The 24,405-nt window shown below is 43.3% G+C and overlaps 1 pseudogene; it reads right to left on the minus strand.

Annotated features, from left to right (window-relative positions):
* Positions 1 to 22,877: 22,877 nt before the first annotated feature.
* LOC126954109 (uncharacterized) lies at positions 22,878 to 22,963 on the minus strand (annotated as a pseudogene).
* Between the last annotated feature and the right edge of the window lie 1,442 nt (positions 22,964 to 24,405).

Consider the following 24,405-nt stretch of genomic DNA (forward strand, 5'->3'; position numbering starts at 1 on the left):
AACAGCCTACTTTCTCAATTGTATCTTAAAGAAGTCACGCATCTCACACCACAAGCTTGAGCCGCATATGGGGAAAGTGGGAAGGAAGTGGAGATGAAAGAGGAAATTACACCCCTAGCAGTTACAGATGACACACTTAGATAGCATTGCCTAACCCAGGCCATTGGAATTCTGCACCATCCCCACTGCCCCTCTGCCTCCAACTAGGTTGCCACTATCTCTTCAATGAGCAATTACATTTAATTAACATTGCACCCCACATTTAGATTATAGTGAATAGTGTGCCAGCAGACATTTAACAATTGGTTCTATGAAGAAAAAGCATTTGTAACATGTGTCTATTTCCATGGTGTAAATGCTCTCATGGTGGCCAGTTTCAAGCTGCCAACAAGATGTCACCAGATGCAGAGTTGGGAACTGATACCACAATCAGATCTTGTGAGCTGCATTGGGCTGGCTCCCTCACACCACTAAGTGTAATGCTTTCATTATTAGGTATTATTATTTTGGTAAGTGGATCTACAATTGGCCAGTATTTTACAATCATACCTCAGTTTCTTCATTGTTAAAAATGATAAAATAAGAACCACTACTCCAGATTATCATGAGAGTCAAAGTGCAAAGCACATACAATTTTCAAATCTTGTCAGTCCTGGCTGGGTGCAGTGGCTCATGCCTATAATCCCAGCACTTTGAGAAAGCCAAGGTGGGAGGATGTCTTGAGCCCAGGAGTTTAAGACCAGCCTAAGCAACATAGTAAGACCCTGTCTCTACAAAAAATTTTAAGAAATAACCAGCATGGTGACACATACCTGTAGTCCCAGCTATTCAGAAGGCTGAGTTGAGAGGATTGTGTGAGCCCAAGAGTGTGAGGTCACAGTGAGCTATGATCGTGCCACTGCATGTCAGTCTGAGGAACAGAAGGAGACCTAGTACTTTGGGAGGCTGAGGCAGAAGTATCACTTGTGGTCAGGAGTTCAAGACCATCCTGGGCAACATAGTAAGATATCTGTCTCAAACAAGAATAATAATAATTTAAAAATATATACATCAGGCTGGGCATGGTGGCTCACACCTGTAATCCCAGCACTTTGGGAGGCTGAGGCGGGCGGATCACAAGGTCAGGAGATTGAGACCATCCTGGATAACACAGTGAAACCTCGTCTCTACTAAAAATACAAAAAAATTAGCCAGGCGTGGTGGCAGGCGCCTGTAGTCCCAGCTACTTGGAAGGGTGAGGCAGGAAAATGGCATGAACCCAGGAGGTGGAGCTTGCAGTAAGCCAAGATTGTGTCACTGCACTCCCAGCTGGGCAACAGAGTGAAACTCCGCCTCAAAAAAAAGAAAAAAACCCCAAAAATTTCGCCAGGCATGGTGGCGCACGCCTGTAATCCTGGCTACTCGGGAGGCTGAGACCGGAAAGTCACTTGAACCAGGGAGGCAGAAGTTGCAGTGAGCCACGATCATGCCATTGCACTCCAGCCTGGGCAACAAAAGCGAGGCTCTATCTAAAAAAAAAAAAAATGTGTATATATACACAGACACACATCAGTCCTGCTTGCCTCATCCTCTTGTCTTCTTATGTTATGCTTTCATTCCTGAAACCACTTTTGCAAAGATTGTAACAGTCAGAAGAATCTAGCATGGCTGACTCCATCTTGCTTCACAGCCTGGCTATCCTTGCTCATTCCTGGGCATAAGCCAGGTTAACCATGGGAGGAATTTAGTTTATAGTTTAACTTTGAAGCAAGGGTGCTAATAGTCCCTCCATAAAACTAATTCTCTTGGCCGGCCATGGTGGCTCACACTTGTAATCCCAGCACTTTGTGAGGCTGAGGCAAGTGGCTTACCTGAGGTCAAGAGTTTGAGACCAGCCTGGCCATTATGGTGAAACCCCATCTCTACCAAAAAATAGAAAAATTAGTGGAGCGTCATGGCAGGTGCCTGTGATCCCAGCTACTCAGGAGGCTGAGGCAGGAGAATCACTTGAACCCAGGAGGCAGAGGTTGCAGTGAGCTGAGATTGTACCACTGCACTTCAGCCTGGGTGGCAGAGTAAGACTCCGTCTCAAAAAAAAACAGAAAAATTAATCCCCTCCTTGTTCAGAGACTGAAGCTACCTTTGCAAAGCTAATCAAAGACCACAAAATTAGGATTGTGGGAAGAGCCTGAATTCTGCTAAAATGTAGGCATAATTTCTATCATCCCTTACCGCTCAGAAGTCCTGCAGCCAGGGATCACAAAATCTGTGACTTCCCCAGTTGTTCCAATAGGTAATATCACTATTGTAGAACCTAAGGTTGGTCTTTGAGATGGTTTTCAGACTTTTGCATTCTGGCAACCAGCTGACCCCATCTGGACCAGTGATTCATGACTCAACAAGTTCTGTGGCCCCCACCCAGAGGCAGACTCAGTGCATGAAGACCATTTTCCACACCTATATGATTTCATCCCCAACTAGTCAGCAGCAGCCATTCTCTAGCCCCCTGCCCATCAAATTATCCATAAAAACCATAGCCTCTGAGTTCTCATGATTTGCATAATAACTCCAGTCTTTCCAGTTGGCTAGCTCTACATTAATTAAACTCTTTCTCTACTGCACTAACATGGTGTCAGCGAATTGGTTTTGTCTGTGCAATGGGCAAGAAGAACCTGTTGGGCAGTTACATTCCTCTTCCTCATTGTGAAGGCACAGTCCCACCGGGGACACAAGCCCATGGAAGCAACACTTGGAATCTAGGAGATGGAGATGTGCTCCAGTCAAAAGCTGGTTGGAATGCTGAGAGGTTATTTTCTTATAGGAAGATGTTGGCAGACTCTATATGACATTGAGTTCTACACAGTGAATGAGTCTACCTGTAAAGGGTTCTGTTTGTGCTTGGTATTCCCCATAATGATGCTCTTAAGGATCCTCATAGAAATAAGTAATGGGTCTTCTCTAGTGACAGATTCTATACACCAGTGAGCTTCACACTGAGGGAGATTCTACAGCAAGACTGGCACCATCTTGCCCCACAGATACAATGTAGGTTAAGTAGATTTTGGTGGGATTTCTCCATTTCCTATGGAAGGCAGTTTTGTGCATTCCCAATTTCAAACCTATTTAACCCACGTTGAATTCAACCTGTTAATATTTGGGGGACTATAAATATATAAAGATACAAACTCCATGTTCAATGAAAATTATAGATTTAAGAATTCTTTCTCTACTCTTCCTCCTCCAATAATGAAGTTGTATCTCTCTTTCTTCATTACCAAGTTTCTAGAAAGAGTGGTGAACCCTTGCCTGCACTTCACTTGGTAGACCACACAGGCAGGTTTCATTCTGTCTGCCTCCCTGATATGGCTCTGGCTTTTGTAGTGTTTTTGTTGTTGTTGTTTTGTTCTGTTTTTGGAGACAGGGTCTCACTTTGTCACCCAGGCTAGAGTGCAGTGGTGCAATCTCAACTCACTGCAACCTCTGCCTCCCAGGCTCAAGAAATCCTCCTGCCTCAGCCTCCCAAGTAGCTGAGACTACAGGTGTGCACCACCACATCCAGCTAATTTTTAAATATCTTTTTGTAGAGACAGGGTTTCGCCATGTTGACCAGGCTGGTCTCGAACTCCAGAGCTCAAGCAATCCAACTGCCTCGGCCTCTCTAAGTGCTGCGGTGAGCCTCTCTTCACAAGCCAAGGAATGCCAGAGATGGCCAGCACCGGAAGTGAGGAGTGAGACATGGAACAGATTCCCCCTCACAGCCCTCAGAAGGAACCATATATTTATAAATTCTTTCATAATTCAAGCTCTGGAAGGACAGAAACTGTGTCTTCACCTTTGTAGACCTAGCACTGAGCATAGGCAGGGACATATAGAAGGTGTGTATACCAGTAGCTACCGTTTGTTGAGCACTGTGCCAGACACTGTGCTATGAGCTTTATGTGTACTCAATCTTTTAATCTGCACAATGGTTTTATGAGGCTAGGGCTTGCATTATCTCCATTGTGTAGATGGAGATACTGAGGCACAGGGAGGTTAAGAAGTTTGCCTTAGGTTGCACATCTAGTAAGAGGCAGAACAGGGATTTGAACCTGGGCTGTCTGGATCTAGAGCCCACACTCTTACCATTTATATTCTATGGCCTAACAACTAATAGTGGTTAATCTTCATAAATAAAACTAAGAAGTTACTTTATAACATCTTAAAATCTTTACCATTAAAGATTTTTAATGATAAATAATGTAATGTTTGTAAATAAAATTAATATTTTGCACACAAAATCACTTCCAGAGCCCCAAGAAGGTCATCCTAATGCTATAGGTTTTCATCCTCTAAAGCAGCTGAAACATGAAACCACTGTCAGGGCAGCACAGGCAATGGGTACTAAGGAGCCACAGAGAAAATAACTTACAGTGTTTCACCTTTGAGCCCCAAACCAAAAACCACAGGAGCAAACGCTTTGATGCACCAGGATAAATTTGCAATGAAGCTCCTTCTTGCACGGGCCACTGTCATGGGTCAAACTGTCTACCCCCAGAAAAGATATGTTGAAGTTCTAACCTCCAGTAGTTCAAATGTGACCTAATTGGGGTCTTTACAGGCCTAATTGGAAAATAGGGTCTTTACAGACCTAACTGGAAAATGAGGTCATTAGATTGGGCCCTAGGCCAGTATGACTGGTGTCTGTATAAAAAGAGGAAATTTGGACACAGGGACAAACATGCACACAGGGAGGGAGAACACCCTGTGAAGGTGAAGGCAGCCAGTGCGGTGAGTCTCTCTTCACAAGCCAAGGAATGCCAGAGATGGCCAGCACCGGAAGTGAGGAGTGAGACACGGAACAGATTCCCCCTCACAGCCCTCAGAAGGAACCAACCCTGCCAACACCTTGATCTGACTTCCAGTCTCCAGAGCTATGAGACAATAAATTGCTGCTGGTTAAGCCCCCTCCCACCCCGCCCAGTTGGTGGTGGTACATTGTTATAGTTTCCTTAGGACATTAATCCAGCCACTCTTCGTAAATGTTCCTGGATGATTAGAAGCTGGATTGACATTGATGGTACATGATTCTTCTGATCCATAACAGGAGACCAGTGAGGGAATAAAAAAGCAGCAAAGGAGAGATAGAGTATAAATCCTTTGGGATGCTGAGGCGGGCGGATCACTAGGTCAGGAGATCGAGACCATCCTGGCTAACACGGTGAAACCCCGTCTCTACTAAAAATGCAAAAAATTAGCCGGGCATGGCGGGGGGCGCCTGTAGTCCCAGCTACTTGGGAGGGTGAGGCAGGAGAATGGCATGAACCCGGGAGGCGGAGCTTGCAGTGAGCTGAGATCGCGCCACTGCACTCCAGCCTGGGCGACTGAGGGAGACGCCGACTCAAAAGAAAAAAGAAGTATAAATCACTGTGGACTGAGGAGGGTTTCACGAGATCTCAGGCTTGACCTACCATCTTGAAAGGGGGATAAGATTGAGGCAAACAGAGGGAAGAAAATAGGAAGAGTGTCCAGTGTGATCAAGGGAGCAGCGGGCGAGTGTGCATAATGCCTCAGAAACAGTAAGTAGACCAGCACAACGAAATACAAGGCTCTGGTGGAGAAGAATCTGGATGGCAACGGCTTACAGAAATGAAAACCTTAAAATATGGCATGATTCCATATGCCAGACGTCAATACAGAGTGCATATAAAACCATTTATTCATTCAACAAGTACTCTTGCATGCTTAGTGTGTTTGTGATACTATGCCAAGTGTGGGCATAATTCATGAAATCTCAAGGCAAACAAAATGCTGAGATTTCAGCCAAGCTTCATCTTTGATGACAGCAGCAGTCAATTTGACTTTGCAATGTTCAGCCGTGTGATTTCTTTAAATAGTCCTAGTACTGAACTCCTCTGAAAACTTTGAATAAGGAAACAAGGTTTCTATTAAGGGACCCCAGATATGGGTATAAGAGGGTCACATAACTTTATAGACTTTATACAAGTACTAAACTAGAGTTACCATATCTAATACTATCATTTAGAGGACTTTGAAAGGAAATTGATATTTTCACTACAACCTTCCTGAAGCCCTCCTTCTGATAAAGAAAAACAGGGATGAAACCCAACCCTCTAAAAATATTTTTATAAAAAATTAATGGATGTCAATTTTCAGGTTGGAGGTTTATTAAATGTCTTCTTGTGTACTCTTCAATCTTTCCTCAGTCACCGTCTGTTTTATTCAACTCATGACTGCCTAGCCTATACTGCTAGTCTAAGTAATGTTTACTTTACCGCTCATCAATATTTGCCACTTTTAGTAAATATTATACCATTACACTACTTAAAGATTTATTAAGCAGTTAAAATTGAGTCTTTACCTCATTTAGTGTTTATCTTTGAACAGACTGGGTACAGCATAAATAGCCGTAGCCAAATTCAGAATTCTTATTTTTGGTGTAATTGGACCAAAAATCATTCTGCACAGCTGGAAAAGTGTTGACCAAAGCCTCAACAAAGGGGAAACCTGTTTATTAATGACCCCAACTTCAGACCTTTCTTGAAAAAACTAGGTAACCTAGTTTTTTTTACCAAATTTAATACCAAATTAAAATTACAAATAAACTTTTAATTAATCTTAAAGCATACACTGAGTTTGTCAGTAAACTCACACCAACCTAATACTTTGAACAATTCCTTATATTCTACATTTCTTTTTCACTGGGTGAAATTCTGAAAGTCCAGTACTATTTCTCCTATAGCCACAGTGAGTCAGCTTCTGAGTGGCCAAAGGAAACTCATAGAAGGTGGAAAGGGGAGATAAGACTTGCTTCCTTGACACCAGTAAGTGCTTCAAATTCCATTGAGAAGGAAAGAAGGAAGGGGCACGAACCCCTGGTGAGTAGCCTGTGGACCTGTGATCTGAAGGTCATTCATTCTGCAAACGTTAATGAAGCAGCTACTATATGCTGGGCACAGTGCCAGGTGCTGAGGCTGTGATTTTTGCATAAGACAGAATAGGTTCTTGTTGCCTTGGCGAGTGACAGAAAATAGCCAAATAAGCAAGAAAAAATTCAGAAGCTGATCATTCCAAGAAATGTTAAATAGAATGATTTGATAGACGGAGTTGACCGGTGCCTCTGAATTTCAGGTCAAGGAAAACCTCTCTGAGGAGGTGGCAGCTAAGTCTGAAAGATGGAAGGATCCAGCCATGGGAAAATCAGGGAGAAGACCACTCCCAGCAGAGGACACAGTTAATGCAAAGGCCCTGAGGCAGGAAAGAACTTGAAGGCAGCTTCTGGAAATAAAAAGAAAGTCCAGGCCGGGCGCGGTGGCTCAAGCCTGTAATCCCAGCACTTTGGGAGGCCGAGACGGCCGGATCACAAGGTCAGGAGATCGAGACCATCCTGGCTAACACGGTGAAACCCCGTCTCTACTAAAAAATGCAAAAAAACTAGCCGGGCGGGTTGGCGGGCGCCTGTAGTCCCAGCTACTCGGGAGGCTGAGGTAGGAGAATGGCGTAAACCTGGGAGGCGGAGCTTGCGGTGAGCTGAGATCCGGCCACTGCACCCCAGCCTGGGCGACAGAGCAAGACTCTGTCTCAAAAAAAAAAAAAAAAGTCCATCCCCCTTCCCCCAGTGTGCACAACAATCATGTACTATTTTATAATGAGAAAAAATGTTACTTTAGGGGGAAAAGCTTCATCTCCTTTAACACTTGTGGACATCAATCTTAATGAAATTCTAAATGTAGAAAAAAAACTTTTAGGCACAATGATATTCATAGCAGCATCATAACAGTGAAAAAACAGAAACAACCTAAACGTTCAACAACAGATGAGTGGTTATATAAATTGCAGCATATCCATTTTTTAGAGATTCTGTACTCAAAATTATTACGACTTCTCTTCTATCTGGTCTTTTCTATTTTCCAAATTCCCTTTAATGAACATGAATTACCTTTATGATTTAAAAAAAAAAAAATGAGCAGTGGCTCATGCCTGTAATCCCAGCACTTTGGGAGGCCGAGGCAGGCAGATCACGAAGTCAAGAGATCGAGACCATCCTGGCCAACATGGTGAAACCCTGTCTCTACCAAAAATACAAAAATTAGCTGGACCTAGTGGTGTGCACCTGTAGTCCCAGCTACTTGGGAGGCTGAGACAGAAGAATCACTTGAACCCAGGAAGCAGAGGTTGCAGTAAGCAGATATCATGCCACTGCACTCCAGCCTGGGCAACAGAATGAGACTCTGTCTCAAAAAAAAAAAAAAAAAGTCAACATGGCAGAGTAGCATCCAAGATGGAGTTCCTTTAGCCTCCAGGCTAAAGGTGAGTCATGGCTGTGGGTGTAGAATCCAGAATCACAAGAAAACTAGGGTTTGAGTGGTATCACAGATCGGATTTCCTGGAAAACAGATTCTGAGAGGGAGATCGGCAAGCAGATAATTTGTTGGTGTTTTGGGTTGAATGGTACCCTCTCAAAAGATAGATTTGTTAGAGTAGGCAGATAGCTAGACATGAGCAGGTGGGGGAGCCCCTGAGAAAAGGGAGGCCTGGAAAATCTCACACCCCAGAGATCACCCAAAACATGCATAAGAGATGTGAGTAGAGAGGAGGGAAAATACTTTGGCAAAAAGGAACACCCCTTAAGACCCCAGTAATTGCTCACTCTTCAGTTCACCTGTCAGATTGTCACTAGCTACATGCTGATAGGGCAAAGGAGAAATTCCAAAGAGAAATGCAGGCACAATAATGTTGACCACTGTACAACATTCTTTGAGTGGCAGTACTGAGCAATGCAGCCATTGGGTAGAATCCATATCCAACACAGAACCCACACGCGTGCACCATTAGTAAGGGAGGGTCCCACAAGCCTGGGGTGGGAACTAGGTATGGAAAAGGCAGGGACTTAAGGCAGAAGCAGGAAAACTAGACAAAGGAAAAAGGCAGAGACTTAAGACAGAGGTGGGAACATCAAGAAAAAAAACAAAAAATCAACATCATAAAAACCCAGCGCAGAGTTCTGGGGCTGCCGCTGGCTCACTCTCTTTCAGCAGCCTGCTCGGGCTTATCTTTCAGAGTGTCCTGGCTCTCTAAATAAACTCTCTGCTCTCTGTCTTCCTTCAATAATTCTCTTTTTTAAGTAAATTAGTTGCTTGGCAGAATTCTGTCTTCCAAGTAAGACTAAAAACCAAGGATCCTGAAACTGCCACTGCAAAATTATAACTGAGACAGTGAAAGAGATCTGACCTAAACAACTTCATCTTGTTTCTAACTTCCAAGCTGTCCATGTTCACTCCTGGGCATAGGCTGAACTAACTTTGGGAGGAACTTAGTTTATAGTTTAACTTTAAAACAAAGACAATAACAGCCTTTTCCCAAAACAAATCCCCTTCCTGCCTGGGGACTAGACTGCCTTGGTAGGACTAACAAATTATCCGAAAGATGAGAAATTATGGTTTAGGAGTCATACAGCTGGCGGTTACAAGAGTCTGGAGTCTGGCCCACCTCAAATTGTTCCTTGGCATAACATCACTATTGTAAAGCCTAAGGTCAGTGCTTGAGATATTTTGCAGGCTCTGCACATGATGGATCATCTGGTACCACCCACACTGATAAACTAGCTCATCTGGTCTTGTGGCCCTCACCCAGGAACTGACTCAGCACAAGAGGACAGCTTCCACTCCCTATGACTTCATCTCTGACCCAACCAATCAGCACTCCCGACTCACTGGCCCCCCACCCAGCAAATTATCCTTAAAAACTCTGATCCTTGAATGCTCCAGGAAACTGATTTGAGAAATAGTAAAACTCCAATCTCCTGCACAGTCACATCTGCATGGATTACTCTTTCTCTATTGCAATTCCCTTGTTTTGACAATTTAGTTTTGTCTAGGCCGTGGGCAAGGTGAACCTGTTGGGTGGCTATGATTCCCTTCTTCCTGGTAAGAGGTTGACGTGCTAACTCCCATTCCTGTGAATGTGGCCTTATTTGGAAACAAGTTATTTGCAGATGTACTTAAGATGCATTCATACTAGGTTAGGGTGGGCTAACTGATATCCTGATAAGAAGGAAATGTGGATACAGACACATATACCTGGGGGACATCATGTGATACTGCAGGCAGAGGTTAGAATGATGAATCTACAAGGCAAGCAACACCAAGACTTGCTGGAAACACCAGAAACTGGGAGACAGGCATGGAGAAGATTCTCCCCCAGAGTCTTCAGAGAGAGCAAGGCCCTGCCATTGACTTGCTTTGAGACTTCTAACCTCCACAACTGTACTATAATGTTTCTGTTGTTTTAAGCCACCCAGCTTGTGATACTTTGCTAAGGCACCGTTAGAAAGGAATAGTGTGGAGTCATGCTCTCAGGAACTACACATATTGGGGAGGGAGTGAGAGAAGCCAAACTAGGCAGAGGGAGAAGTTGAAGGTGATGCAGTTGGCAACAGTGGGTTCAGAACCCATATGAAGACGCTGTGGAAATTTCCCAAATGGAGGCAAGGGGCTCTTCCTCCTTCAGCATAGATCTGTCATTGGATGAGAGCTGTCCTTGAGGGAGGGGTGAAAACTTGGGTTGAGTGAGGCAGCTTCCTTCCACAGAGGCAAATTCAGGAGAGGGACTCAGCTGTGAGCCCAGCCATGAGCCATTTACCCACAGCCAACACCACTGCAGCTGGAGCTGGGGAAAGGTGAACGCCTATGGCCAGAAGGGAGAGCTGAGTGGCACACCCAGCACCCATGATCAGTGGCCATGTCATCTAAACTGGGGAAGGACTTCAGGGGCCCAGACACAAGAGATCAACTGACTCTGGAGAGAGAACTGGAGGCAAGGGAGAGACAGAGTGATCAGAGAAGACAGGTCTGACTCTGAAAGCATAAAGGGGTTTCAGAGACCTTTGATCCAATCTCACGACCCTACATGGGACTCTGTCCAAAACCAAGAAAAAAAAAGCAGTCTCTGTTGTGTTGAGTGACCCTCTTCCCTGGAGGATGGAATATACTTTCTTATTGTCAACCAACACCAGTCTTCCTATGACTCAGAGTTTTTCCCACCTTACCAAACTGTGCCTTTTTCACTCTGACACCCACCAATTCCCACTAGACAAAAAGATTTGCTGCATTTTCTTTTTTGTAAGTTGCTCTGCAACTTTTTCCAACTACACACATTGTCTCCTGCCACCTTTCCCAAACTGTTGTTGAGGTTCATTGCTCAGGAGCACCAGAAAACATGCCTCCCTTCCTCTACATGGCAGCTTTTCAAATGCTTGCAGACACTTTTTCTATCCTCCCTAAATCTTCTTTTCTCCAGGCCAAACATCCTCAGGACTAGACAAACTCTTCCTGCCCTGCTATACAATTCAATGATACTAGGAGATTCCTTGATTGTCTTCCTGTGACATTGTTTCAAACATTTAGTCAATCATCATGTATTTATTAGCCAGGTTCCTGATGTTACGGAATCTTTAGGGTGTTGCTTCTCTGGCTGAAAAAAGTGCTAGTGGCACTTTTGCCAAAGTTCTTTTCCCATGTCCAGGAAGAATGACGTATGCAGACAAGTGGAGGGTGAGCAAGACAAAGAGGAACTTTATTGAGCATTAGAACAACTCAGAGGAGACCTGCAGTAGGGTAGTCCTCTCTGCAGCAGGTCATCCTGATGAGTGTTCAGTTCTCAGCAGAGAAGGTAGCTCCTCTCTGCAGCTGCTTATCCTGTTGTCTACAGTTCTCAGCAGAAAGGAGGCCCTGGAGAGGGTAGCTCCTCTCTGCAGCTGGTCATCCTGACGTCTCCCCTGCTCTGGCTGAGTCCAGGGTTTTTATGGTTTTCAAAACCATGCTGATTGATCCATGAGCAGCCATGGCCAGGCCCCAGAAAAAGCACCAAAAGTTCCCCTTCCATTCCCCCAGGACTGGCAGCCTGGCCTCTAGGCTTCAGTGATGATATGGTTTGGCTGTGCCCCCACCCAAATCTCATCTTTTTTTTTTTTTTTTTTTTTTTTTTTTTTTTAGATGGAATCTCACTCTGTCACTCAGGCTGGAGTGCAGTGGTACAATCTCAGCTCACTGCGACCTCTGCCTCCTGGATTCAAGCAATTCTCCTGCCTCAGCCTCCTGAGTAGTTAGGATTACAGAGACCTGCCACCATGCCCAGCTAATTTTTTGTGTTTTTATTAGAGATGGGGTTTTGCCATGTTGGTCAGACTGGTCTAAAACTCCTGAATTCAGGTGATCTGCCCACCTCAATCTCCCAAAGTTTTGGGATTATAGGTGTGAGCCACTGTGCCCAGTCTCCAGATCTCATCTTGAATTTCCACATGTTGTGGGAGAGATCTGGTGGAAGGTAATTTAATCATGAGGGCAGGTCTTTCCCGTGTTGTTCTCATGACTGTGAATCAGTCTTATGAGATCTGATGGTGATCTGAAACTAATGACAGCTGGGGCTTTATTTTAGTAAGGTTTGTTTGTGTGGACCCGTCTTAGTGCCAATTTTCTGTCTCCAGTGATAGGGTTGTTCTTCTCTGATATGGGAAAGAGGAGGGGAAACACCTTCACTAAGGGAAATGTATGTCCTGCTTTTAGACAGAGAGGAAGAAGGCAAAAAGCTCTTTCTACATTGACTGCTTCTGAGTTGCCTCCAGCTTAAAACAATCCTTATGGCAAACTGGCATAAGGGTGAGGTAGTATATTTGGAACTCCTTCAATATTTCAAGTCTGGGATAGTAAGGGGAATAGGAGGGGAATGTCCAAGTTTCTGACTTGAAACTAGGTAGGAAGTGGTGGGACTCACTAACGTAGAAAGAAAGGAAGCTGGTAGCAACAGGGAGTGGATGAGGTCAGAATAGGTGAAATAGAGAGTCAGAAAGCAAGAACTGAAAGACTGTGCTTAGAGAGCATGATGCTGGAAGTGTATGAGCTGAAGCAGTCCTGAGTAATAGCAAGGTCCAGGATGTGGCCACGATACCCAAGAAGATGAAACTGCTTGGAAATGAGCAGGTCTAGGGCCTGAGAGGTGCAGATGTTGGATGAACACAGAAGCTGCTCAAGATGTGGCCTGCATTCCTGGCATTACAGCTTTGCCTCCCCATAACTACACACAGTAAATGAGCCATCTCCCTCAACTTTGGCCATATGAACAATCTACGAACATTCCTTTCACATTACTTTTCAAGTTGCTGATAGAAATACTAAACAGGCCTGAGACAAATACTTACTTTGAATATGCTTGGAGAATTCCAAATATGCCTTGATGATTTTGAAGTATTTTGTTTTATACGGTTAGGGAGCAATGTCAAGATAATGTTTAATGTAGCCAGGCATGGTGGCACATGCCTGTACTCCCAACTACTCAGGAAGCTGAGGTGGAAGGATGCTTGAGGGAGTTTGAGGTTACAGTGACCTAAGATCATGCCACTGCACTCCAGCCTGGGTGACAGAGCCAGACCCTGTCTCTAAAACATAAAAATAAAAAAGATAATGTTCTACGTATTCAGGGGACTAATCCCTCACTTCCAGTTATTTCCTACAACAGGTTGATTGTAAGGCGTGGCAGAAGGGGAAGGGTGAGGTATTTATCTTGTGGTTTATTTCCTGGATTTTATTTTATTTTATTTTATGTTTTTTATTTTTTTATTTTTTTTTTTTGGTGAGACGGAGTCTCGCTCTGTCGCCCAGACTAGAGTGCAGTGGCGCAATCTCAGCTCACTGCAAGCTCCGCCTCCCGGGTTCACACCATTCCCCTGCCTCAGCCTCCCGAGTAGCCTGGACTACAGGTGCCCGCCACCGCGCCCAGCTAATTTTTTGTATTTTTAGTAGAGACTGGGTTTCACTGTGTTAGCCAGGATGGTCTCAATCTCCTGACCTCGTGATCTGCCCGCCTCGGCCTCCCAAAGTGCTGGGATTACAGGCATGAGCCACCGCGCCCGGCCTATTTCCTGGATTTTATAATGCGTAGGTAAGTTATATCACCCCAAATTTACTGAGCCCAGGTCCCATTATTAAGAAAAAGCTATATGTCTCCCATTAAGATACATGCAACATGCAAATATTGGGCTTTTTAGCCATTATGTTTCCTGTTGCACTTGGACTTGAAACCTCAACTTCCATATTCAAGCCTGGGATGATCAAGGGGGTGGAGGGGAGTGTAGGGAGGTAGAATGAAGGGGTGCTGCTGTTGGTAGACAGATTGAGATGGCAAGGAGCCTAGACAAATGAAGATAAATGGAGTCAGAAGACCTGGGTTCTTGCCCAGGTCTGGCCCTTCTTAGCTCCGTGAATTGGGCAGGTCACTGAACATTGTCTACTAAGTAGGAGGTGTATTCGTTTACCATGCGGGGTTCAATAGGTTATCGTGGGAACAAAGGTGGAATAATGAATGGGAAGGTGCTTTGTAAATATTCATTAGAGATGAGGGAAGAAGCTGTTGGGACTGTTTATGAGGGAAGAATCTGTTGGGTCTGCATTTCCAACCATCTGCAAGACTTTGCTACATATTAACTCTGCCTATCACTATGCATAATCCTTCCCATTGGCAAGATCCTTTGAAAACTGAGGGCTGTCTGCAGAGCCGCTTGATTCTGGTTATTGAGAAAAGCTTTTCTTGCCAGTTCAACCTAAGCCTGGGCCATCCCTAAGCCCATTTTAGCACCAGGTGGCAGAAAATAAGAAAATCTGAATGTAAAATATCTTAAAGAATCATTTTACATTTCCTGGAAGTCTCAGGGCAGGGGATTAGCCCAGAAAGAGGAATCACACTCCCATAACACACAAAGAAACATTCTCAAATCCTAGTTGGACGATCTTCTCCCCTAGGCCTGTCATGAAGACAGCTGCTCCCCAAAGTCCCTCTCATCTTGCCCCCACACTCTTGCCCTCTCCATCTCTGCTCCCGCCTTTTACTGAACTTTTTCATCCTAATTTGGATAATTTTCTGATGTTTTTCTCCATCCACAACCCAAGCAGCCCAACAGCTCAGCTTTGTATGTGTATTAGAAGAAAATGATGAACCAGGCTCAGTGGCTCAAGCTTATAATCCCAGCACTTTGGGGGGCCAAGGCGGGCAGATCTCTTGAGGCCACGAGTTCAAGACCAGCCTGGCCGACATGAAACTCCATCTCTACTAAAAATACAAAAATTAGTCGAGCATGGTGGCACACGCCTGTAATCCCTCAGGAGGCTGAGGCAGGAGAATCGCTTGAACCCGGGAGGCAGAGGGAGGGAGCCAGCATTGCGCCACTGCACTCCAGCCTGGGCAACTGAGGGAGACTCTGTCTCAGGAAAAAAAGAAAAAACAAAAAACATAAATACTTAACTTGTTTTCCAGCTGCCTCTGCCATGGACACAGTTTTCCAGCTGCCTCTCTCCTGAAGCTGTGTATGTGCTGGGGCATGGCCTGAGGACAGAAACATCTTGAAGCCTTTGTCTCCCTCCCACTCTCCTTTAGATCCTGGGAAGTGCGTGCTAACACCAGAGAGCTGCCGGCTCTCAGGAGCTGGAGGCCCATAGGTAGGCTGTAGGCCCCACTCTGTGGCCTACTCCCTTCCTTCTCTTCTCCTAATAACCGCTGCTCAACAAGTTTGAGTCCCCAGGCAGGTACGTGGCTCATAAATTGTTCAGCAAAGGGTAGCTGTTAAGATGACTAATAGTGTGCCATGAGCTGTGGGGGCATTCAAGGGAAATATGACCCAGCTGTGCCTTGGAGAAATTTAAAATCTATCAATGTGGGTGGGTAGAGTTTCTTATATTCTGGTACTGACAGAACCTCAAATATGGACAGAACAAAGGTCCAGTCCTCTGCCTTTCAGCAGTAAAAAGTCTTTAATTTACATATAAAGCCTTTGAGTCTTGGGCAAGTTAAGTCATTTTCTCAAGATGACACATTTGGCTGGGACAAGAACCACATCCTCTCCTAGCCTTCTGGTTCTCCATAAGACAACATTCACGTGTTTTCTATTCTTCAAAAAGTAGCAGTTGCCTTCTAAACTTGTCTGGTACAAAGTTGTAAAAATTGATCACTCTATTGTTTTGACTGCTCTTACGATATTTGGGTCATTTCAGACTGAGGCTACCTAAAATCCCAGAGCTGTGTCTCCAAGCCGGTGATAAACCAGATGGCAGAGGATGAATGTTATTAGGCTCCATTTATCCAGAAGAGGATAGTTTTACCATTAAGAAGGAGGAGAAAAAATTAGTAAACAATGTAACAGCAACATGGCAACAGAGGAAATATTTTGAATGTATTAACAACATTTTCTTTTTTTAAAAAAAAATGTCACTGTGAAAAGGGGAAGAAGCAGGCAGTGGCCTTAAAAAATGTGAGTACGAACACATGTTGATTAAGAGATATCGGTAGTTCCATGAAATAAACATAAAAGAAAAGCCAGATCAGGTTAAGACTCTGCCACTTCAAGGAATTAGTGAAGATGAACATAACCTATCCTTCCTTTTGGTCTCTCTGGATCTCAGGCAGGCACTCTGTCTCCCATCTCTCTCTCTCTCTCATACACACACACACACACACACACACACAGAGATGAGTGGGATAAATACTGTCAATGCAGCGCAAACCACCACCTTAAATCTCATAATCATTCTATTTCAAGGTTGCTCAAGTCTGACAGCTCTAACTACAACTCCAGAACTTCAGAAGTTTTATTTGAAGAGCTGTTCAGGTGCTATGTACTACAAAGGCTTCCGGGCTTTTCTCTTCCTTGCCTATAAACTCAGTTGAAAACTTCTTTTCTTCTTCCCCTAACTCCCTTAGAGGGCAATCTGTGATACCATTAGTATTCCTAAGATGGTGAACACCAGACTGCTGTTCAATTGACCAGTAACTTAAATCCATTTAAGTTTAATGGTATAGACTAAACTGCTGGACTCCTGGGTGCTAGGAAACACCACATCAGAAATATGCCATGTGGTTACTTAGAAAGATTCATGTTTGTGTTGGTCATACTTTCCCTGTCTCCCCTCATGGCATCTTTCTTCCCACACGCTTTTCAGATCTATCTTTCTGTTTTCTTTTGATTAATAGACTTATGTTTTGAGCAGTTTTAAGTTTTTCAGAAAAACTGAGTGGAAATTATGGGTTCCCATGCAACCCTCCCACAACCCCTTCCAGTTCCCTTATTGTTAACATCTTAGTGCATTAGTGTGGGACATTTGTAATCATTCATAAGGCAATACTGAAACATTATTATTAACTGAAGTCCATAGGTCACATTACGGTTCACTCTTTGTTGTTATACATTGTATGAATTTACACATACATACAATGGTGAATGACATATATTCACCATTACAGTACTGATGTGGTTTGGATCTGTGTCCACACCCAAATCTCATGTTGAATTGTAATCCCTAATGCTGGAGGTGGAGCCTGGTGGGAGATGATTGGATTGCAGGGGCCATTTCTAATGGTTTAGCACCATCGCGCTAATGCTGTTCTCATAATAGAGTTATCGCGAGATCTGGTTGTTTAAAAGTATGTAGGCCCTCCCTCCATTCTCTTCCTCCTGTTCTGCCATTGTAAGATGTGCCTGCTTTCCCTTTGCTTTCCGCCAAGATTGAAAGTTATCTGAGGCCTCTCCAGAAGCTGCTGTGCTTCCTGTACAGCCTGCAGAATTATGAGCAATTAAACTTCTCTTTGTAAATTACCCAGTCTCAGGTATTTCTTTATAGCAGTGCGAGAATTGACTAATACAAGTGTCATACAGAATAGTTTCACTACCTGTGTTAGCCTGTTCTCCCACTGCTATAAAGAAATACCTGAGATTGGGTAATTTATAAAGGAAAGAGGTTTAATTGGCCCACAATTCTGCAGGCTTTACAGGAAACATAGCAGTTTCTGCTTCTGGAGACGCCTCAGGAAACTTACAACCATAGTGGAAGGTAAGCAGAGAGCAGCACTTCACATGGCCAGAGAAGGAGTAAGGGCAGGGTAGGGGGTGCTGCACACTTTTGAACAACCAGATCTTGTGAGTACTCACTCACTATGATGAGAGCAGCGCTAAGGGGGAAATCTGCCCCCATGATCCAATCACCTCCCACCAGGCCCCACCTCCAACATTGGGGATTACAATTGAGCATGAGATGTGGGTGGGGACACAGATCCAAACCATATCATCCCACCTCTGGCCCCTCCCAAATCTCATGTTCCTCTTACACTGCAAAATACAATGATGCCTTTCCAACAGTCCCTCAAAGTTTTAACTCATTCCAGCATTAACTCCAGAGTCCACTGTCCAAAGTCTCGTCTGAGACAAGGTTAGTCCTGTCTGCCCATGAACCTGTAAAATCAAAAACAAATTAGTTATTTCTAAGATACAATGGGGATACAGGCACTGGGTAAATACTCCTGTTCCAAAAGGGAGAAATCAGACAAAAGAAAGGGACTACAGGCCCCATGCAAGTCCAAAATCCAGCAGGGCAGTCATTAAATCTTAAAGCTCCAAAATAATCTCCTTTGACTCCATGTCTCACATCTAAGGCACATTGTATGAGGGATGGGCTCCCAAGGCCTTGGACAACTCCACCCCTGGGTCTTGCAGGGTTCAGCCCCCACAGCTGCTCTCATGAGCTGGTGTTGAGTGTTTATAATTTTTCCAGGTATAGGGTGCAAACTGCTGGTCAATCTACCACTCTGGGGTCTGAAGAACGATGGCCCTCTTCTCACAGCTCCACTAGGCAGTGTCCTACTGGGAACTCTGTGCAGGGGCTCCAACCCCACATTTCCCCTCTGCACTGCCCTAGTAGAGGTTTTCTTTGAGGGCTCTGCCCCTGAAGCAAGTTTCTGCCTGGACATCCAGGCTTTTCCATACATCCTCTGAAATCTAGGCAGAGGCTCCCAAACCTCAGGTCTTGTATTCTGAGCACTCACAGGCTTAACACCAGGTGGAAGTCATCAAGGCTTATGGCTTGCACCGTATGAATCCTTTGGGCTTTGAGCCCATCTGGAGTTAGAGCAGTTGGGATGCAGGGCTTCATGTCCTTGAGCCACATCTGGAGCTACAGCAGTTGGGATGCAGGGCTTCTTGTCCTGGGGCTGCACAGTGCAGCAAGGCCCTGGGCCTGGCTGGCCCATGAAATCATTATTTTCTTCTAGGCCTCTGGGCCTGTGATGGGAGAGGCTGCAGCAAAGATCTCTGAAATACTTTTGAGGCATTTCCCTCATTGTCTTGGCTATCAGCATTTGCCTTCCTTTTAGTTATGCAAATTTCTAAGTTATCTATTCTAGTTATTTCTAAGATATAATTCAAGCAGCCTGCTTGAATTCCTCCCCTGAAAGTGGGTTTTTTCTTTTATACCATATGGCTAGGCTGCAAATTTTCCAAACTTTTACACTCTGCTTCCCTTTTAAATATAAGTTTCAGCTTCAGGTCATTTATTTCCTCACACATATAAGCATGGGTTGTTAGAGGCAGCCAGGCTGATTCTTGAACACTTTACTGCTTAGAAATTTCTTCCACCAGGTACCCTAAATCATCATTCTCAAGTTCCAAGTTCCACAGATCCCTAGGACAGGGTCACAATGCCTCCCAGTCCTTTGCTAAGATATAACACATGTGATCTTTGCTCCAGTTCCCAAATAAGTTCCTCATTTCCACCTGAGCCCTCCTCGGTCTGGACTTCATTGTCCATATCACTACTGGCACTTTGGTCACAACTATTCAACAAGTCTCTAGGAAGTTCCAAATTTTCCCACGTATTCCTGTCTTCTTCTGAGCCGCCACACTCTTCCAACCCATTATCCAATTCCATAGTCACTTCCACATTTTCAGGTACCTTTATAGCAATGCTCCACTCCTCAGTTCCAACTTTCTGTATTAGTCCATTCTCACATTGCTATAAAGAAATACCTGAGACTGGGTAATTTATAAAGGAAAGAAGTTTAATTGGCCAGCAGTTCTCCATGCTATACAGGAAGCATTGCGGATTCTGCTTCTGAGGAGAACTTAGGAAACTTACAATCATGGTAGAAGGTAAAGAGAGAGCAGCACTTCACATGGCCAGAGAAGGAGCAAGAGAGAGAGGGGCAGGAGGTGCTACACCAGATGGTTTTAAACAACCAGCACTGACTCATTATGATGAGACCAGCACTGAGGGGGAAATCCGCCCCCGTGATCCAATCACCCCCACCAGGCCCCACCTCCAGCATAGGGGATTACAATTGAACGAGATTTGGGTGGAGACACAGATCCAAATCATATCACTGCCCTAAAAATCCCATGTTCAAACTATTCATCCTTCCCTTCTTCCCTTCCCTCAAACTCCTAGAAACCACTGTTCTTTTTATTATCTCCATATTTCCACAATGTTATATATTAATCATTAAAATGATGTAGTATGTAGATGTAGTCTTTCAGATTGGCTTATTTTACCTAGCAATACGTATTTAAGGTTTATCCGTGTCTTTTCATGGTTTGCTAGCTCGTGGCCTTTTAGTGCTAATATTCTATTGTATGGATGTACTACAGTTTGTTTACCCATTAACCTATTAAAAAACACCTTGGTTGCTTCCAAGTTTTGGCAATAAAGAATAAAGCATGTGCTCGTTTTAGTGGGGGCATGTTTTTAATTCATTTGGGAGTACCAAAGAGTACAATTGCTGGATCTTATGGTAAGAGAATGTTTACTTTTTAAGAAACTGCCAAACCGTCTTCCAAAGTGGCTGTACCGTTTTGCATTCCTGCCAGTAATGAATGAGAGTTTCTGTTGCTCCACATTCTTGCCAGCTTTTGGTGTTGTTACTGTTTTGTATTTTACACCTTCTAGTAGGGTATAGCAGTATCCCATTTGTTTATTTGCCATTGGTATACAGGCACACTTCAGAGATATTGTGGGTTCAGTACCAACTGCCACAATAAAGTGAACATCTCCATAAAGCAAGTTGCATGAATTTTTTGGTCTCCCAGCACATATAAAAGTTACATTTACACTATATTGTAAGTGTCTATTAAGTATGCAATAGAACTATGTATTTTTTTAAAGTACATACCTTAATTTAAAAACATTGCTAAAAATGGTAACAATCATCTGAGACTTCAGTGAGTCATAATTTTGTTGCTGGTATAGGGTTTTGCCTCAATGTTGGTAGTTGCTGACTGATCAGGGTGGTGATTGCTAGAAGGTGGAATGGCTCTGATATTTTAAAAAATGGGAAAAAACTCAAGTTTGCCACATCAATTGACACTTTCTTTCACAAAATATTTCTCTGTAGCATGCAAAGATGTCTGTTAGCATTTTACCCACAATAGAACTTCTTTCATCCTCTCCAACTGTGCTGCTTCTTTGTCACCTACAATCATATAATATTCTAAATTCTTTGTTGTCATTTCAACAATGGTCACATCATCTTTACCAGGAGTAGATTCCATCTCAAAACAAAACAAAACAAACAAACAAACACTTTCTTTGTTCATCCATAAGAAGCAATTCCTCATTCCTTCAAATTTGTTGATGAGATTGCAGCAATTCAGTCACATCTTCAGTCTCTACTTCTAATTCTAGTTCTCTGCCATTTCCACCACCATCTGCAGTGACTTCCTCCACTGATGTTTTGAACCCCACAAAGTCATCCTTGAGGATTGGAATCACCTTCTTCCAAACTTCCATTAATGTGGATATTTTTACCTCCTCCCATGAATCATGAATTTTCTTAATGGCATCTAGAACGGTGAATCCTTTCCAGAAGGTTTTCAGTTTACTTTGCCTAGATCCGTCAGAGGAATCACTGTCTGTATCAGTGATAGCCTTACAAAATGTATTTCTTAAATAAACTTGAAAATCAAAATTACTCACTGCTCCATGGGTTGTGGAATGGATGTTGTATTAGCAGGTATAAAACAACATTAATCTCCTTGTATAGGTCTTGGGTGACTACGTACATTGTCAATGAGCAGAAATATTTCAAAAGAACTTTTTCTTTTTTTTTTTTTTCTGAGTAGTAGGTCTTGATATTGGGCTTAAACATTAGTAAACCATGCTGTAAACAGATGCATGATCATCCAGGATTTGTTATTTCATATATAGAGTATAAGCAGAGTCGATTTTGCAAGATTCTTTTTATTTTATTTTATTTTTTAATTGAGACAGGGTCTTGCTCTGTCACCCGGGCTGGAATGCAGTGGCATGATCATAGCTCACTGCAACCTCGATCTCCCAGGCCCAGATGATCCTCCTTCCTCAGCCTCCCAAGTAGCTGGGACTACAGGCATGTGCTACCATGCCCAACTAAAGATTTAGCATAATTCTTAGGGTTTTCAGAATGGTCAGTGAGCATTGGCTTCAACTTAGAGTGACCAGCCACATTAAAGTGATTAGCCCCTAACAAGAGAGTCAGCCTGTCCTTTAAAGCTTTGAAGCCAGGCATTGATTTCTCTCTAGCTATGAGAGTCATAGATGGCATCCTCTTCTAACAGAAGACTGTTCATCTACACTGAAAATCTGTTTAATGTAGCCTCCTTCATCAATTATCTTAGCTAGGTTTTCTGTATAACTTAGTGTAGCTTCTCCATCAGCACTTGCTGCTTCACCTTGCACTTTGCAAAGACTATCAAAATGAGACACAAAGACATGAAGTGCGCACCTGCTGTTGGAAAATTGAGGCCAATAGACTTGCTCAATGCAGGGTTGCCACAAACCTTCACTTTGGAAAAAAAAAAAAAAATGCAGTATCTGTGAAGCCCAATAAAGTGAAGTGCAATAAAATAAGGTAAGCCTATATTTTCCTTGGTGAGGTGTCTTTTTAAGTCTTTTGCCCATTTTGGATACCAGTACTTTATCAGATCTGTGTTATGCAAATATTTTATCCCATTCCATGGCCTATTTGTTAAATAAAATTATAGGACTCTATTGTTTTATTTTCCTTTCTTCTTTATTAGTTTTTTTCTTTTCTTTTTCTTTCTTTCTTTTTTTTTCCTTTTTCATGTGAAAAAGGTTTAGAGGGAGGCACATCGCACACACAATCATGAACACCCAATCATCACACTTATGAACTACGAAAGGAGAAGGCTACTGTTTTGGACTAAGCTCCTGTGCTAGGCCCCAACAGACCAGACTAAAAATCAAAAGGGAGTCACTCATGCAGTGTTTCCAAGTTACTAAACTAAGTTGTTATCTAACCTTTAAGAAATCAGGAGAGATAACAGTCATTTTCCAAAACAGGCCAGTTTCAATCTTTAATTGGCATGATAATGATGATAAGTTCCCTCTGCTTTAATCTTTACACAGAAAGGGTAGCCAAAAGTAACCTGATGCTAACTCATCCATTATCTTTCTATTATTGTTTTGTTTCCTTGTCTCTGCCTTACAAGGAAAGTAACTTTGCAATGACCAATCTGCTTTCTTCAGCCTTTTCTGTCTATAAAGCCAACCCCCACTGTTCAGCTCATTGGAACACTTACTCTGTTTTGTAGGATGAAGTATTTCCCGATTCTAGAATCACAATGTAAACCAAAAAGTATCTGAGACAAGTCACAATTAATTCAGGAGTTTATTTTGCAAAGGTTAAGGACGTGCCTATGACACACCTCACGAGGTCCTGATGACGTGTGGCCACAGTGGTTGGCTTGCAGCTTGATTTTATACATTTTTAAGGAGACATAAGACATCCATCAATACATGTAAGATGTACATTGGTTCAGTCCAGAAAGGTGTGACAACTGAAAGTGGGGGATCCCAGGTCATATGCAGATTCAAAGATTTTCTGACTGGCAGTTCATTCAGTTACTACTTAAACATCTGAAATTTAAGCAGGGTGCGGTAGCTCACACCTGTAATCCCAGCACTTTGGGATGCCAAGGTGGGCGGATCACCTGAGGTCAGGAGTTCGAGACCAGCCTGGCCAACATGGTGAAACCCCATCTCTACTAAAAATACAAAAATTAGCCATGTGTGTTGGTGGGTGCCTGTAATCCCAGCTACTCCAGAGTCTGAGGCAGGAGAATTGCTTGAACCCAGGAGGTGGAGGTTGCAGTGAGCCAAGATCACGTCATTGCACTCCAGCCAGGCGACAAGAATGAAACTCAGTCTCAAAAAAAAAAAAAAAGATCTGGAATTTTTTTTAAAAAGGCATATCTGGGTTATGATAAGGGGTTGTGGAAACCAAGATTTTATGCAGTTGAAGCCTCCAAGTAGCAGGCTTCAGAGAGAATAGATTGTAAATGTTTCTTATCAGACTTAAAGAGCCTGTTCTGTCAGTCTTAGGGTCTGTGTTGATGTTAATTGTAATGAGGCATATCCAACTCCCCCTTCCCATCATGGCCTGAACTAGTTTTACAGCTTAACTTTGGAATAAGTTTTACAGGTTAACTTTGGCTGAGAGGAGGGGTCCATTCAAATGGTTGGGGGGCTTAGAATTTTATTTTTGGTTTACAGCAATAAAGCCAACTCAGATCATTAAACTACATTTGTTGTAATTTTATGTTTTGATAGAGAAAAGATCTACTTA

Source organism: Macaca thibetana, chromosome 4 (assembly GCF_024542745.1).
Source record: "Macaca thibetana thibetana isolate TM-01 chromosome 4, ASM2454274v1, whole genome shotgun sequence".
NCBI lineage: Eukaryota > Metazoa > Chordata > Mammalia > Primates > Cercopithecidae > Macaca > Macaca thibetana.